The sequence below is a fragment of the Danio rerio genome, chromosome 20 (genome assembly GCF_052040795.2).
Source record: "Danio rerio strain M-AB ecotype USA chromosome 20, GRCz13ab, whole genome shotgun sequence".
Taxonomy (NCBI): domain Eukaryota; kingdom Metazoa; phylum Chordata; class Actinopteri; order Cypriniformes; family Danionidae; genus Danio; species Danio rerio.
In genome coordinates this window covers 15,122,171-15,138,138 of record NC_141040.1, presented here as the reverse complement: position 1 = coordinate 15,138,138, position 15,968 = coordinate 15,122,171, and the positions used below count along the sequence as shown (strand labels likewise).

Genomic DNA, 15,968 nt, shown 5'->3' with positions numbered 1-15,968 from the left:
GCAAACCATTTTTTCCAACCATAAAGAAGAAAAAGAGAATTCAGGCACGCTGCTTTAGCGCCATGTGATTTAGGGTGCTTTCACACTTGGTTCATTTGCCTGGACTGTACCCAAGTTCGATTGTCTCTTTCTGCCACCTCCTCGGTTGGTTTGTGTTTATACTGTCTTTTTTCCTTCTGAACCCCGGTATGCTTGTGTCATTGAGCTGTTGTTTTGTTTAAGGCCGTTGCTAGGTGACGGTCACGAAAGCAAGCGCCGAGATGGAAAGACTTCCGCACATCGAGGTCATTCTGCTTTAACTGAAGCTTTGGATTTTGGACATACAGAAAGCGACTCGCGTCCATCTACCGCAAACATATTATAAACATTCAAAACATCACACAGTGTCTGCAGAAACTGTTTTTAGAGGAGACAAGCAGACATCACTGTGTATCACTGTATTTGCCCTGGCTCAGTTCCGCATGTGTCACCAAGGTACGAACCGTGACACACACACACAAACACGAACGAACGCTATGAAAACGATAGTTTGTTGTACAGTTGGCGGTTCACTTCCGTTATTTGGTATGATTGCATTCACATCAGAAGTGAACCGTACCAGAGTTCGCATGAACCGTACCCCAGATCACCTCTTTCAGGCGGATTCGGGTACGGTTCACGGGTGCGCACCCGAGTTCAGAAGACATGTTCACACTAGTTAAAAGTACCATACTATGACGTCAAACGAACCTGGGTGTGGACCAAAAGTGCTTAGGACCCTAAGGGTGCTTTCACATCTGTAGTTCGCTTCATTTGGTCCGGACCAAGGGCAATAAATGATACATTGTTACATTTTCTGCCGTCTTTGGGTTGTTTTCACACCACACTGCTGGCTTTGGTCCGAACCAGTTGAAACGAACCAAAATGCAGTCATCTGACAAAATCCACATCTCTCATTGGAAAAGATGTTGCTGAACATATTTCCTAAACTGCTTATTGATTAGCTAGAATTCACATGCGGGAAAATGCCAATGAACTCCCCCAAGTAAACAAAACCGGCAGACACAAAATGTCGTTTTTACTCTGGAGGGACGACTGCGCTGACTGATTGTATGTCTGCTTTAGACAAACTATACATTTCGAGAATGAAGCGCCAGGGTTTGTTTGAAAGCGTACCAAGACCACCTCTTCAAGCAGGTCTCGGTCCGCTTATTTGGTCCGCTTTTGGTGCGAACTCGAGTACGATTGCCACATTCTCACCTGCCCAAACGAACCGCACCAAAAGGGAAAACGAACTCTAGTGCGATTCAGTCGAACTAAATAAGGCAGGTGTGAAAGCACCCTTAGAGTCTGCGACTAGATCATTAAAATTGAACCCTCTATGTGAGTTGCATAGTTTCCATTCAAACTCCAAGCATTGATCACCTTCTTAACCAATTATCTCAAATCTAGGCAAATAACTGAGAAAGCACCAATCTCAAGCCCAATTTTTATGAAGTCATCATGTAGACTTCCTACAAAGTATTTTACAGTATTTTAAAATACAAAAATACAAGAGACTAAAGTATTTTGATACAAAATATAAACCAATTTCTATAAACCCCATAAAATACAAATGACAAAATACTATTTTGTATTTAAAATATGTATTTTAAATACATGTATAATAAATACTGCCCATCCCTGACTAGTTAAGGCCAAAAATAGACTTTGTGGCATAAAATACTTAGTACATCTCTCTAATCTGTCAGTTCATCTCTGTCAGTGTCATCAGAATGCTGTCATTGTGTCCAGATAAGACAGTCAAAACTTATACAGAAAAGACTGCAATGCATGACACATAAAAAACAAAAAGCAAAAGTACAAATATGAATGTAGGACAGTCTCCTTTCGGATACACCTTTATTAGAAAAGCCTATATTTACCTGTGAGAAATTTACTAATTCTATACAGATTTAGAACAAAAATGGATATGCATAGAAAATTGCATAATGACAAAATATTATGACAACTTGTTCAGCCATTTTTCATGTAGAAGATTTTTTTATGTTGTAGCCATTTACATTAGAAGACTTATGTCATGAATAAAGGATCACAAGTAGGATTCACTCCATTTTCCTCATCACTATCCCAGCAGAGCAGAAGACATGTCTTGAAAATGTGTTCTCACGGGATTGACACATTTCCCCCAACATTTTTCAAAACAATTAACATGGATGTTTCTCAAGCAGTCCAAACTCCATTGTTTTAGCTATGGAAACCAAACATAAACCATCTATTCCTAACAATTAGAAAATACCAAGATCAGTATGAAATCACTGAAGCACTGATTTGATACTCCTTCAATTAGTAATCAGTCTGCAAACCTTATAAAAAAGGTGGCCTGTCTGTGTTGTTATTTGGATGGATGGAGGAGGTCAATAGTGGCTATGTCTTCTACTGTGATAGATTTGAGTGTATTTTGGTTTACATGTGTTTTCTCTTATATTTACAGTAATTTTTTTATTTTTGTCTTTTTTGTTTTTTAACAGTATTTCAGTTTTCAGCCACGGTTTTAAAAAAATGTCATGAATTTAAAATACATTTAATCAAAGCATTTCTTATTCTGGATCCAATTTTGCAAAAGGGCAAATTTGACAGCCCAAATAGAAAGACAACAAACGGCACTGGCAATAAGCTACAATGATAAGCAATGCTGCACTGATTCATATTGAGTTCTGCATTTCGTTGTCCATTGTGTAGTAATTGATTAACAGAGCTCATATACTTCTTTGCAAGTTGTGTTGTTTGAAGGAAAAAAAAATAGCTTTTTTCACATTGTCATTAGGGGGTATTATATGTGGAATTTTGAGGTAATAAATGTATTTAATCCATTTTGGAATACGGCTGTAACATAAAAGAATGTGGAATTGTCAATTGTTATCTATTATACCTAAAAATGATTTATTTGGTTAACTAAAAACTAAGTGAAAAAGCTGCAACAGCGAGTCTAAAAATACTGAAGGTCAGGTTTGATTAATTTTATTTACAGCAGAGAGACAGACTGACATTGAGGATAAGAATGAATATAGAAAGTACTGATAGTTATTAATATTGTCATAATAATGTTGACTGTATTATTTTTGGTTGATTGTAATCCATTACTTATCAAAGTAAATTTTCTCTGAAACAGTCTAAACTATGGTGAATAAACTGTCCTTGTGTAAGAAATGGTGTAGGTGTCTGAATAATATTAGTTTTGAACATGAATGGACACCGCATGAACTGATGGACACCACATAGTATTAATAATAGAATAAAATTGCATTGCATGAAATCTTTAACACATTAATACGATTTTTCCAAGAAATACCTTCTGTATGATTCCATAGAAAATGTTTTTCTGGATTCACACCCTTGTTTATGTTGTTTCTGTGTGTGATCTGAGCACTCTGGACTTTATGGGCCTACTGTGATATTGGGCTGTTGTCTTAATCTCTATTTCTTGTATCAGCTGTGAGAGGAATGTGTGTTTGTTTTGGGTGAGGCTTTAGCGGGATCCCCTGCTTACTAAAATATGTGCATGTTTAGGATATACTCTATAGTCAAGAAAATATACACCAATCTAAAAAAAAAATAATAATAGATCACAAAAAAAGGAAAATAAGTGTAAAAGCAATTAAATCAGCAAGACAGCAATGGCCTAATAATTTGTTTATTTTTCTTATCAGTGGTTGTTGATCAGATAGTTAGAACTGTGTTGTGAACTCAAAATTGAGGGCCGAATGTGTTTGCCTTAACCTTGCACACATCAGCAGAAAGAAGTGACTCTTATCATATGTTACAATGTTCTGCTGCAAGGTCACTATATACGTTTGAGATGTAAGTAGTAGGCGATGCAGTGGCGCAGTGGGTAGCACGTTTGCCTCACAGCAAGAAGGTCTCCCTGCGGGTACTCTGGTTTCCCCCACAGTCCAAAGACATGCGGTACAGGTGAATTGGGTAGGCTAAATTGTCTGTAGTGTGTGTATGTGTGGATGTTTCCAAGAAACAGGTTGCAGCTGGAAGGGCATCCACTGCATAAAAACTTGCTGGATAAGTTGGCGGTTCATTTCGCTGTGGACCCCAAATTAATAAAGGGACTAAGCTGACAAGAAAATGAATGAATGTTAGTAGCAGACTGGACCTTTTTGTCTTAATAAGTACCTGAACTGCAGCATAGATTCAACAAGATGTTGGAAACATTCCTCAGAGAATATGCTATGTTGACATACATTGATTTTGTCAGTCTCCCATTAAAGAACAATCCTAAAAATGTTCTATTGGATTGAGATCTGGTGACTGTGGAGGACATTTGAGTTTAGTGAGCTCATTGTCATGTTCAAGAAACCAGATGATTTTAGCTTTTGTGGCATGGTGTGTTAACCTTCTGGAAGTGAACATCACATTATGGGTTCGATGTGGTTAAGAACTGATGAACATGGTTAGCAACAGGAGCGGTTCTCGACTGTTTTCTAGGGAAGATTTAGTCCCCCTGTTTGACGTTTTACCCCTCATAAACCATGAACTAATAAATTATAAAAACAAATTTTTTTTTAAATTATAATTTTTTAAGTATTTAGCCAATAAAATGATTATTACAATCTCACTTCAAATACCCATACAGCCATAATGAACTAAACAATGAACTAAAGATACTGGGATAACATTTTATATTTCAAATATGAACACTTTTTATGAAAAGATTTTAGGAATTACATTGATATGTCAATTGGTGGCAACAAACATACATGCATACATGTATACATAATTTGGTAAACCTTGGTTAGAACATAAGTTGAAACTTTGAAAATCCTGAAATCCTGAGATACTCAGGTCTTGTTTTATACATGAATATTTTTATTAACCTTTTTTCTTTCTGTAAAAAAGCACACAGCTTAAGCTGTGGTTCATTTGGTACATCAATAATACCACCTTGATGAAAAATTCTACAGTTTTAAAGTTACCATAAATGAAAAGGCTTAGCTGATTAATAAGAGTTCAGTTCATGGAAATGACATATTGTGAGCCTCAAACACAATTGTTTTCTCATTCTCATGTAATTCACATGTGTAAAATCCCAGTGAAAAAAAGGCCAATCAGAACAAAACAGACTGTGATGATGCACCCAATATCCCTAGGTCACATATTGTGTCTAAAAGTGTGTGGAAAGTGAAGGCATGTCATTACCTTCACCATTTTCAACATGCTTTTGGCTCTCAATCTATAGCGTCTGTCATTGCTAATCAATGAAAATTTATTCAGTGGATGGCAAACAGACCATTGCTTTAGCCCTGATATAATTTTTATTTATGGTGGTTTGGGTGCTCTGTGTGATGAGTCATACTTCTGATTCATGCTATTTGCATCCACAAGTCACACACTTCCATTGGAAATAATCAGCCTGATCTTATGGGGAAACGTGAGTATTTTACATTTTGTCAGTTTTGTGGTTAATTTGTACGAGTTCAGTAATACGAAAATGTTACATTTTTAAAAAGGAGGTGTGGCACCAAACACTGCCCCTAAACCCAATCGTCATTGGGGGACAACCAAATTGTACTAAATTGCATGCATTGCTAAACCCAAAAGTTCCGAATTTCCGTGAGATAGCGTTGGAAATAACAAACTTGTGCCTGCAAAATATGCAATGTTAATGGCTCCTTATTATACAGACACAGACACAGTTTGATTGGCCACAATGTTTGTAAATGAAATTACAACAATGATCTTTTTCACCCCTTTTTTTATTTGAGCTAAGCATGCATTATACATAGAGTACTATGTGTGTATGTAGGACTTTTTGAAGACAAGACTGGCATTATATGCATGGAATATTTCATCCCATCATTATTCATCCTAGAAAATGAACTAATCATTCAAAGTGCCAAAAAGAAACATAAAATCACTTTAACTGTAACTTTTGTTTGGTTAACATGTATTCTGTGAAATTTTATTTGTATGTTTGTAAAGAGGCAACAAACACATGTAGCTCAATATAAGTGTTTATATAACCTACACATTTATGCACTGTGTCGTCACTCAGCTCTCACTGTAAATTTTCTTGATTGAAATAACAGCAATACACCTAATTAATTAAACATTGTTTATGCAGAGGTTTATACTAATTCCTACCAGTGTTTCATATGTTAAAACTTCAAAATAAAACTTTAAATACATCTCTGTCAGTCCATTCTGTCAAGTATATTTATATTTAAACCTATATTTCATCTACAACACAACTCTAGCATAATTGTAATCTTACTCTTTCCTTCTAGCTAAAATAAATCTAACTCTAACTCTTCAACTGAAAAGATTGTGGTTTAATAAGTAATCTACTCAATTTGGTAAAAGATTTTTGACAACTGAAGTACAATTACTGTGTGTGTGAGAGAGATTAATCAATAACGACAATGTGAGATGTCATGTTATATTGTTCATCTGCAGATTTATCTTTCAAATTTTAAAACCTGTACAGACTAGACTTATTATTATTATTATTATTATTATTATTATTATTATTATTACTATTATATTCTGATATGGAAAACCATGACATTCAGTAGGGTCCTAACTTTTTCACATGACTATATAAGTTTGAAGCAAACAAAAACTGGAATCTGGAATGGTTGGAATTTGTCTTTTGATACATGATTAAATCTAAAATGTAATGTTATGGCTTGTTACATCACCTGGAGTACAATACGCCGCACTTAATGAACTCATTGTGAGATCAAAGTCCGCAGATTATTGAGTTTTGCAGCAGGCAGTGAAGTGTAATCTCTTCCCACATTATTTCCCTCCTCTGATCTTGCCTTCTACTGTACTCTCAAATCCACAGCAATGGCTCTCATTAACCTCACAAACTTTGCCCCAATAGCACTGTAAAGTTTTATGTAAACTTATTTATTAAAGTGACCATTATTTTTATTGTGACGTTCATGTGCAACCCAAATTAAAAGCAAATTTTTAGTGTTTTTGAACCATGCAATAGTAAATCACTTAAATTAACCTGTTGAGGGAATAATACATTTGCTATGGTAACATAAAACTATAGTAATATAAACAAATTACCCAATACTGGGTAATTCTACAAACGTACAGTATATTACACTGCGATACACCACAGTTTAATGTAGTAAAACCCATAATATTTAATATTATCTATCTATACATATATATATATATATATATATATATATATATATATATATATATATATATATATATATATATATATATATACACATACATATATATATATATATATATATATATATATATATATATATATATATATATATATATAATAAAAGCACCATATTATATAGATAATAATTTTTTTTTTTTTTACTATAGTTAAAAAACACTGTTTAGTGTAGTATTTTTTTTAATGTGGGTGGTCACTGACCAGCAAAAAATGTTTACCATGTTTATTTATTAGTCTTTAAGTTGATTTTCAGCCATTTATTCCAATATACAGGAAGAACTCCCCTATATTAGTTTTTTTTTTTTACAACTATAGGCTACATTGTTACAATACTCCACAGTTTACTGTAGTAAAAGCTAATGTATATTACCATATTTATTACAGTTTATCAGTTTAGGATAGTTGAAATTACAGTATGCTGTAGCATTCATTAACAAAGAGTTGTAAAACTATGAACAAAGATTTGTAGAACTTGCACTTCTGTGATGGTGCCATTATTGCTGAAAAGTACATAGAGATTTTGGAGACTTTTGCTGCCTTCTTTTCCAGTGACACCGATGCGTATTTCAAGAAGACAATGCAAAACCATTCTACACACATTACAAAGTCCTGGCTGCAGAGAAAGAGGATAGGGGTACTTTAGTGGCCTGCCTGCAGTCCCGGCATGTCTCTAATAGAAAATATGTGACATATTTGTGGTACATTTACATTTAAATTTAGTCATTTAGCAGACGCTTTTATCCAAAGCGACTTACAAATGAGGACAAGGAAGCAATTTACACAACTATAAGAGCAACAATGAATAAGTGCTATAGGCAAGTTTCAGGTCTGTAAAGTCTAGGAAGGAAAGCATTAGTAATTTTTTTTTTTTTTTTGAGTACAGTTATTGGTATATCCAGAGAGGCAATTGCAGATTAGGAAGTGAAGTGGAGACTAAATTTGAGTTTTTAGTCGTTTCTTGAAAACAGCGAGTGACTCTGCTGTTCTGATGCAGTAAGGGAGTACATTCCTCCAACTGGGCAGATTGAATGCGAGCGTTCGGGAAAGTGATTTCTTCCCTCTTTGGGATGGAACCACGAGGCGACGTTCATTCGCAGAACGCAAGTTTCTGGAGGGCACATAGATCTGCAGAAGTGAGAGCAGATTAGGAGGAGCAAGGCCAGAAGTTGCTTTGTAGGCAAACATCAGAGCTCTGAATTTGATGCGAGGAGCAACTGGCAGCCAGTGCAAACGGAAGAGCAGTGGAGTGACATGTGCTCTTTTAGGTTCATTAAAGACCACTCTTGCTGCTGCATTCTGGAGCAGCTGAAGAGGCTTGATATAGTTAGCTGGAAGCCCCGCTAGTAGAGAGTTGCAGTAATCCAGTCTGGAGAGAACAAGAGCTTGAACAAGGAGTTGAGCTTCATGTTCAGATAAGAAGGGTCGGACCTTTCTGATGTTATAGAGTGCGAATCTGCACGATCAAGCAGTTCTAGAAATGTGGTCAGGGAAGTTTAGTTGGTCATCAATTGTTACTCCAAGGCTTTTCATCATTTTGGATGCTGTAATGTTTGCCCCATCCATCGGGATTGAAAAGTTATGGTGTAGAGTCGGGTTGGCAGAAACTACAAGCATTTCCATTTTCGCACAATGCAACAAGGAAGACTGTTGCCCACCTTAAAGGTTCAAGACACCCTGGGGTACTCTAAATTTTTTTTAAAGATTTGTGTGTGTTGAGCATCAAAAGCATCAAAGACTATGTTAGCAGCTACCAGCTTTAATTGTGGGGAAAAATGGATAATTTTGAGTTAGTAAGCTACTTTCATCTTCCGGGTTTCAAATCATTTTTGGGGCAGGAATCTGCGAGTGAAGTAATGACATGTCAGTTTCTCATTATTATTCATAGTGGAGTTTTCTTATCCTATGAGAAGACCCTGCTTCTTAATTATTTGTGAGAGCATGTGCTTTCAAAAGGAGGGCAGACCTGCCAAGCTGTGAGACCCAATGACTGATTGAGACTGCATCCGCACATTTTAGTTGGAAGAGTGGAACGAGAATTGGAGATTGGCGGACTTTGTCTTTTACTTTTAAAGTCCTCCAAAATACTGGCAGGGTTAATGGTTGAAATAGACAGGGCAAGAGACCTGCTGTAATTATTACTGTGTCTGCATTCGGACCCAGGGATTAAGGAGGAGAGAAGTTCTCCTAATATTTAGTGTTTATATAAACACCATTATTTTTATACTGCTATAACAAATTGTGGTTATGTGTATATGAATCTAAGAAAAAAAAAATTTGTAGCAGGACATTAAACTAATTACTGTTTATTTCCTTGCATTTTAACTTTGTAAACTATAAAATCATGTGTCTTACAGTTTGTGTCTCATTTTGTGAGCCAACTGATAACAGTTGTTCGCTCCCTTCTTTCCCTCTGCCCTGCACAATAAATAATGTTTGCTGTATTGTCTAAAATGAAATACAAGTCAAAGTAAATTTAGGGTGCTTTCACACCTAGACCTTTGTTTCAGAACCTGTCTCGTTTGCCTAGTTTACGCGGTTCGTTTGGCATATTTGAAACCACCAATCACGCTCGGATCTGCGCCAAAAAACATTTGCTCCGAGATTGCTAGAATGGTGGTCTCAACTCAATTGAAAAGAACTCTGGAGCGGATCGATTGTACTGAGAAACCAAAACGGTCTGAGACCGGTAATATCACAGTGTATTATGAATATTTAATAGGCATACAGCTATTTGAAGAGAGAATTATGAGTAGGGCAGGATGTCATTCCAGACATCCCAAGTCTCCGTCCCGGTCCTTAAATATGTTGCGCACCCTTCTAACCCTTCCCCACCACATCCCTCGTCGCTCTTTAGACACATCGCGCGCACCCTGTCAAACACCATCACCGCCACAAAAAACGTGAAACTGACCAATGTGAGGAGAGTTTACTCACACGCGACTTGTTTTAGCACTTTTGGTCCATTTAGAAACTTTGCAGTGTGAAAGCGAACCGCACCAAGAACAAAGAGCAACACTGTAACAATTTTAATCCCTGTTTCGGATAAAATTAATCAATTCACAGGTGTGAAAGCACCCTTAGAAATCAGTATTATATAACACTCAGTATAACACTTAGTATTTTTAGAGATTTTTTTTTATTGTTATGAACATTTTGCTTATGTGTTTAAAGTGAATTTTTGGACAGGGATGACACGTGCAGGTCATTATGAGAAGCAGGCTTTGTGAGGCTTTTTAGTCATGTGATGCTTTGATGGGGGCTGACTACTGCAGTGTGTGCTTCATTACTTCGCCTTTTCTCTATCCTGTTCCTTTAATTGAGCCATAGTTAGTTTCCATCATGACCTGAGGTTCTGTAATATTGGGCTGAAGACTCTCTTATTAGATTTCTGTCACATTTCTTCAAAATTAAATAAATAAAAGCCTTGAGGTTCTTCACTTTGATATGTTTAAATATGTTGTAATATTCTTGACCTGGTGCCTCATTAAAAAAAAAATTTTGTGCAAAAAAACTAAAAGTGAATGTACGTCAGAATAAATATTTTAGTTATTAACATTTATGGCTCATGATGACTTCAAGTGGTTCAATTAAGTCAATATTTAAGTTAAATGTGTAAGCTCAGGTCAAGTTATTTTTTTATAGATTACAACTTTTCCGTGAGAATTAACGCATGCATGTTTCCAACCCTGTTTTGTGTGTACATGTTTGGAAACGAGACCCCTGAACACAATTGGATAAAGCTAAAGCTACAGGAACAAACAGGGTCTGAAATGTTTTGATCGTGTCTACTTTCTGGTAAAGTCAAGTCAAGATTTGGTCAGTTATCTGTATGCACAGGTGATACTCTGATGTAAACAACAGGATGGATTGCAGAGTTAATATGTTACTGAATGTGTTATTCTGCTATTTACAGTATGTTTTCAGAACCCCTAGACAAAAACATGTGGAAGATACACGATCTTATAAAGAAGGACTTGATAAGCAGAAAAGACTGCAACATTTTGATAAACCGAATTTAATAGGTGGTAAAAGATAGGCTTGTGCAAAATTTGTTAAAATGTAAGCCCAATATTTAAGCCTAATGTTTACTTTACTGGAAACATTTAGTCAAGATTCTTGTTCTGGAAATCCTGGATCAGTTTGGCCAACTCAAACACCTTTTGTTTCTCAGTTTTGTTTTGTTTCTTTGTCTCTCTTCTGCTTTATTTGTAGAACTTTTGGTAGTTTATAGTACTCTAAATATTTTTGTGTGGTCTAACCAATTAGTACAAGCGAAGACATGACAAAAATTGATTATTGTAAGCAGCAAAAATCAGCTAAATATCCAAGTTTCAGTCAGTCCAATGGAATTTTTGACATTTTTTGCCTCCAATAAGGCCTACAGCATGAAAACACTTTATTTTCTGTAACACAAAATTGTATTTAACAGCATTGCTTTAGTACTCTAGACACTTGTGTGGTTTTGTGTTCAAACAGCACTTGTTTCCACCAGAGGCCTGTACTATGAAGTCGGATTAACTAGATGTTGATGTGTACGTTAACACGTCATGGGGACATTGGATTTTGTTTGGAAATAAAATTAGGGTTGATGTCAGAGCTCAATGTCAGGTTGATGTCCAACCCTAAAATCAAGCAAATATCAAATGTCTATTGATGTTACAGCTTGATGTTGTGTGGATGTTACCACTATGACATCTATCAGATGTTATATTTTGGTAACCATACCTGGCCTATAAATGTCAGTATTTGATGTCAATATGATGTTGGATTTTGGTCAATTTCCAATACAACTTAAAATTAACCAAATATCAGCGTCATTTGACGTTGTTATTGGACGTCAAAATAACATTGTCCTTAAACCAGAGATGCCCGAAGTATGGTCCGTGGGCCAAAGTTGGCCCATTGTAACCTTTGATTTGGCCCACCATCCCATCTGGGAAGAGACTGAGAAAGATTTAGGTGAAAGAGATCGTCATTTCTAATTTGACACACCCTCTTTTTGTTTGTTTGTTTAATTGCCAAGCTACAAAAAAAGTCAACTGAAATGACATTTTTCAATTAAATGTTGTATATGACTCTGATTTTTTCAAATGTAAATGTCACTTGATGGATAGAGGACTATGCAGTGAGCAAATCAAGGCAAAATCTAGTGTAACTATTCTGTTATATACAAGGTTTTTGTTTTTACTATAGAAAGTTCATTATAAAATGTAAAAAGAATTGTGTTGTGTTGGTAATATAAAGCAATGTTTTCTAGTTGGGCAACAGTGGCGCAGTAGGTAGTGATGACGCCTCACAGCAGGAAGGTTGCTGGTTTGAGCCTCGGCTGGGTCAGTTGACGTTTCTGTGTGGAGTTTGCATGTTCTCCCTGCGTTTGCGTGGGTTTTATCTGGGTGCTCCGGTTTCCCCCACAGTCCAAAGACATGCAGTACAAGTACATTGGGTAGGCTAAATTGTCTGTAGTGTAAATGAGTGTGTATGGAAGTTTCCCAGAGATGGGTTGCAGCTAATATTAAAATAATAATGCTGCGTGAAACATGTGCTGAATAAGTTAGTGGCTCATTCTGCTGTGGCGACCCCAGATTAATAAAGGGAATAAGCCGAAAAGAAAATGAATGACTGAATGTTTTCTAGTAATTTTTAAATATTATTAAATCAATTAGGAAATTTCCCATGGCGACTACATTTACCTTCGGGCCAAAGGTAGATAGTCGTCATGGGAAATTTCCTTATTTAGCTAAACTAACCTTAATCAAGTTTGGTTTTTGACCCTACATACAGTGCATCTGGAAAGTATTCAAAGGGCTTCACTTTTTACACATTTTTTTATGTTACAGCCTTATTCCAGAATGGATTAAATTTATTTCCTCAAAATTCTACATACAATACCCCATAATAACAATGTGAAAAAAGATTTTTTTGAAATTGTTGCAAATTTAATACAAATAAAAAACCTGAAAAAATCACATGTACATAAGTATGCACTGTCTTTGCCATGAAGCTCTAAATTGAGCTCAGGTACATTCTGTTTCCACTGATCATTCTTGAGATGTTTCAGTAACTTTTTGGAGTTCACCTGTGGTAAATTCAGTTGATTGGACATGATTTGAAAAGGCATACACATTTCTACATAAGGTCCCAGGGTTGACAGTGCATGTCAAAGCACAAACCTCTAAGACAGGATTTTTTTGAGGCACAAAGCTGGGGAAGATTACAGAAAATGTTCTGCTGCTCTGAAGTTCCAATGAGCACAGCAGTTTACATCATCCATAAGTGGAAGATGTTTAGAACCACCATGACTCTTCCTAGAGCTGGCCGGCCATCTAAGCTGAGTGATCAGGGGAGAAAGGCCTCAGTCAGGGAGGTGATCAATAACCCGATGGTCACTCTGTCTGAGCTCCAGCGTTTTTCTGTTGAGAGAGGCGAACCTTACAGAAGGACAACCATCTGTGTAGCAATCCACCAATCATGCATGTATGGTAGAGTGGTCAGACGGAAGCCACTCCCCGCCTGGAATTTTCCAAAAGGCATGTGAAGGACTCTTAGACCATAATGTGACAGGGTGCATGAGGTAAGTGATGGTGATTGACGTCTGCAATGACCAATCAGTGCAGTGTACTGCCCTATTTATTGCTTAGGGCTGTAGCCTGTCATGAGGCATGTTCTAAATTCCACTTCCTGTGTTTGTGTGCGTGGGTGCAGGCAATGGCTTCCAGGTAAGGTGCAGTTAGCATAGCGGTTTGGGGGTGGCTGGGGGTTAATGCTGACCCTGTGTAGCATTCCAGCCTGCCTGGTGTATGTGTGTTTCCATCAGTGTTTGGACTGATTGGACGACTGACTGCCCCACTGTCAGTTTGTGTGGTTGAAGACTTTTTATATCAATCGACGAATTTGATATAAGAACACATTATTCATGTTTGGTAAGTGTTTGCATGTGGTTGTAAGTAGGAGTGTTATCCAATGCAATGATTTATAACAGTGTGTGGATGTGTGTTTGTTTGTTATAGGATTCTCCTACTCGTTCAGATCGTAAATGTGCCCACATTTGTAGCTGCTGTTTAAGAACATTCATGCTGAAATCCAGGAGCATTTAATTCTATTTTCTGGGTGATGCTACTGTCTGAGTGCTGATTGAGCTCTGTCAAAACCTCTTTTTATTGTTTTTTTAAAGACAATAGAAGGTCCAGTTGCATTGGCAGAAACGGAGCCGTCAACTTTGAACAAACTGTTATCAATGTGGTGAAATCGTGTCCATGTTCAATTGCACCAAAGTGTATTTTGTGAATCTTTCTTTCCTGTGTCTAATTCATGAAACCATTTCAAAAGGCCCTCATTATTAATCTGTATTGAGTTCTGAATGACTGATTTATGTGTCTGTGCTTTGTGTACAATTAACCTGGTTGAGAGTAAAGCCCTTTTCCCATTGGTGGCTCTTGGTATTATTTTCTTTATTTTTCTTGCAGGAGCTGGGGGCCCACGGGTGAAGGAACCTTTTTAGTGGTGGTGCTGCTGTGCCAGTGTGTGCAGTGGGACACTTCTGATTCATCAGGGTGTGTGGCTGGAGTGTGCTGTGGTGTAAAAGTGTATGGTGTATAACTTTCACGGGTGATCACTCCTGTGGGTAGCCCCAGTCCTGTGAGTTAATGTATTTATTTGGGAACATTGATTTGGAGAGTATGATATTGATATGGTATTTTCTGTGTGCGGGTTGAATGTTAACCACTTTCAGTGCCTTTTATGAGTAAGCCCTCCAGAGCTGACTGGTCACCAGGACCTATTTTATTGTTCGCCTTTTTAAAGAATTGTGAATAAACTTTTGTATTTTCTCATGTCTCCTGTCTGCTCCTTAAACTAAAAAGAGACGAATCTGTGTCACCTTTTATTTTTTTCCTGGGTTTGAATCCCAGGTGGCGTAGTCAGTATCAATTTAAATTGAGATTAGTCGTTGGGTTTTGTGGTTTAAAGGGAGCTAACCCTTAAGCAACCTTAAGCATCACTTAGTCTCAGCACCCTTAGCTTGGTCCCCGCTCCGCTACAATAAGAAACAAAATTCTGTGGTCTGCTGAGACTAAAATTGAATACTTTGGAGTGAATGCTAGGCATTACGTTTGGAGAAAAGCAGGTACCGCACATCACCAGGCTAGTACCATCCACACGGTGAAGCATGGTGGTGGCAGCATCATGCTGTGGTTTCCCATCCAACAAGATAGAGCTTGAGCGGTACTGCTAAGTGGAATGGGCAAAAATTCCCAAAGACAGGTGACGATCCCTTTTAAACTTTTTGCTTCACTAAAAATTGGTCAAAGTTTGGCTTGAAGGCAAGAAAAAAATTCTGTTGTCTCCTTTGTCCCTATTTATAAATTGCCTGAGCTTGTTTTCAATATTTTACATTAGAATAAGCCCTATACATACACTTGTCCACAGACCTTCCACTAACAAAAAGGCTTAAAAGTAAAAGAGGAAAAACCATGTGTAAACGAAGATGTATTTCCCTCATCAACTTGTGATCTGATTGGCTAAAACGCATTTTAATACCAGGTGTGAACAGGGACAACTAACGCTTACTATGGTATTATGAAGCAATACCAGACTGTTAGAGTAAGGCATAAATCTCAGACTTAATTCCTGGAGGGCCACAGCTCTGCACAGTTTTGCTCCAACCGTAATAAAACACAACTGATCCAAATAATCAAGGTGTTCAAGACTACACTAGTCTTAAACATCTTGATTAGTTGGATTAGCTGTGTTTGATAGGGTTGAA

At 36.9% G+C, this 15,968-nt stretch overlaps 1 protein-coding gene across 1 annotated transcript in view; it reads left to right on the top strand.

Annotated features, from left to right (window-relative positions):
* The first annotated feature begins 244 nt into the window (after nt 1–244).
* LOC137488715 (uncharacterized) overlaps nt 245–15,968 on the top strand; it is a 731,364-nt gene continuing 715,640 nt past the window's right edge. The window contains exon 1 of the mRNA XM_087298063.1: nt 245–474. The gene's annotated coding sequence lies outside the window, so the exon portion shown is untranslated. The remainder of the gene's footprint in view (nt 475–15,968) is intronic.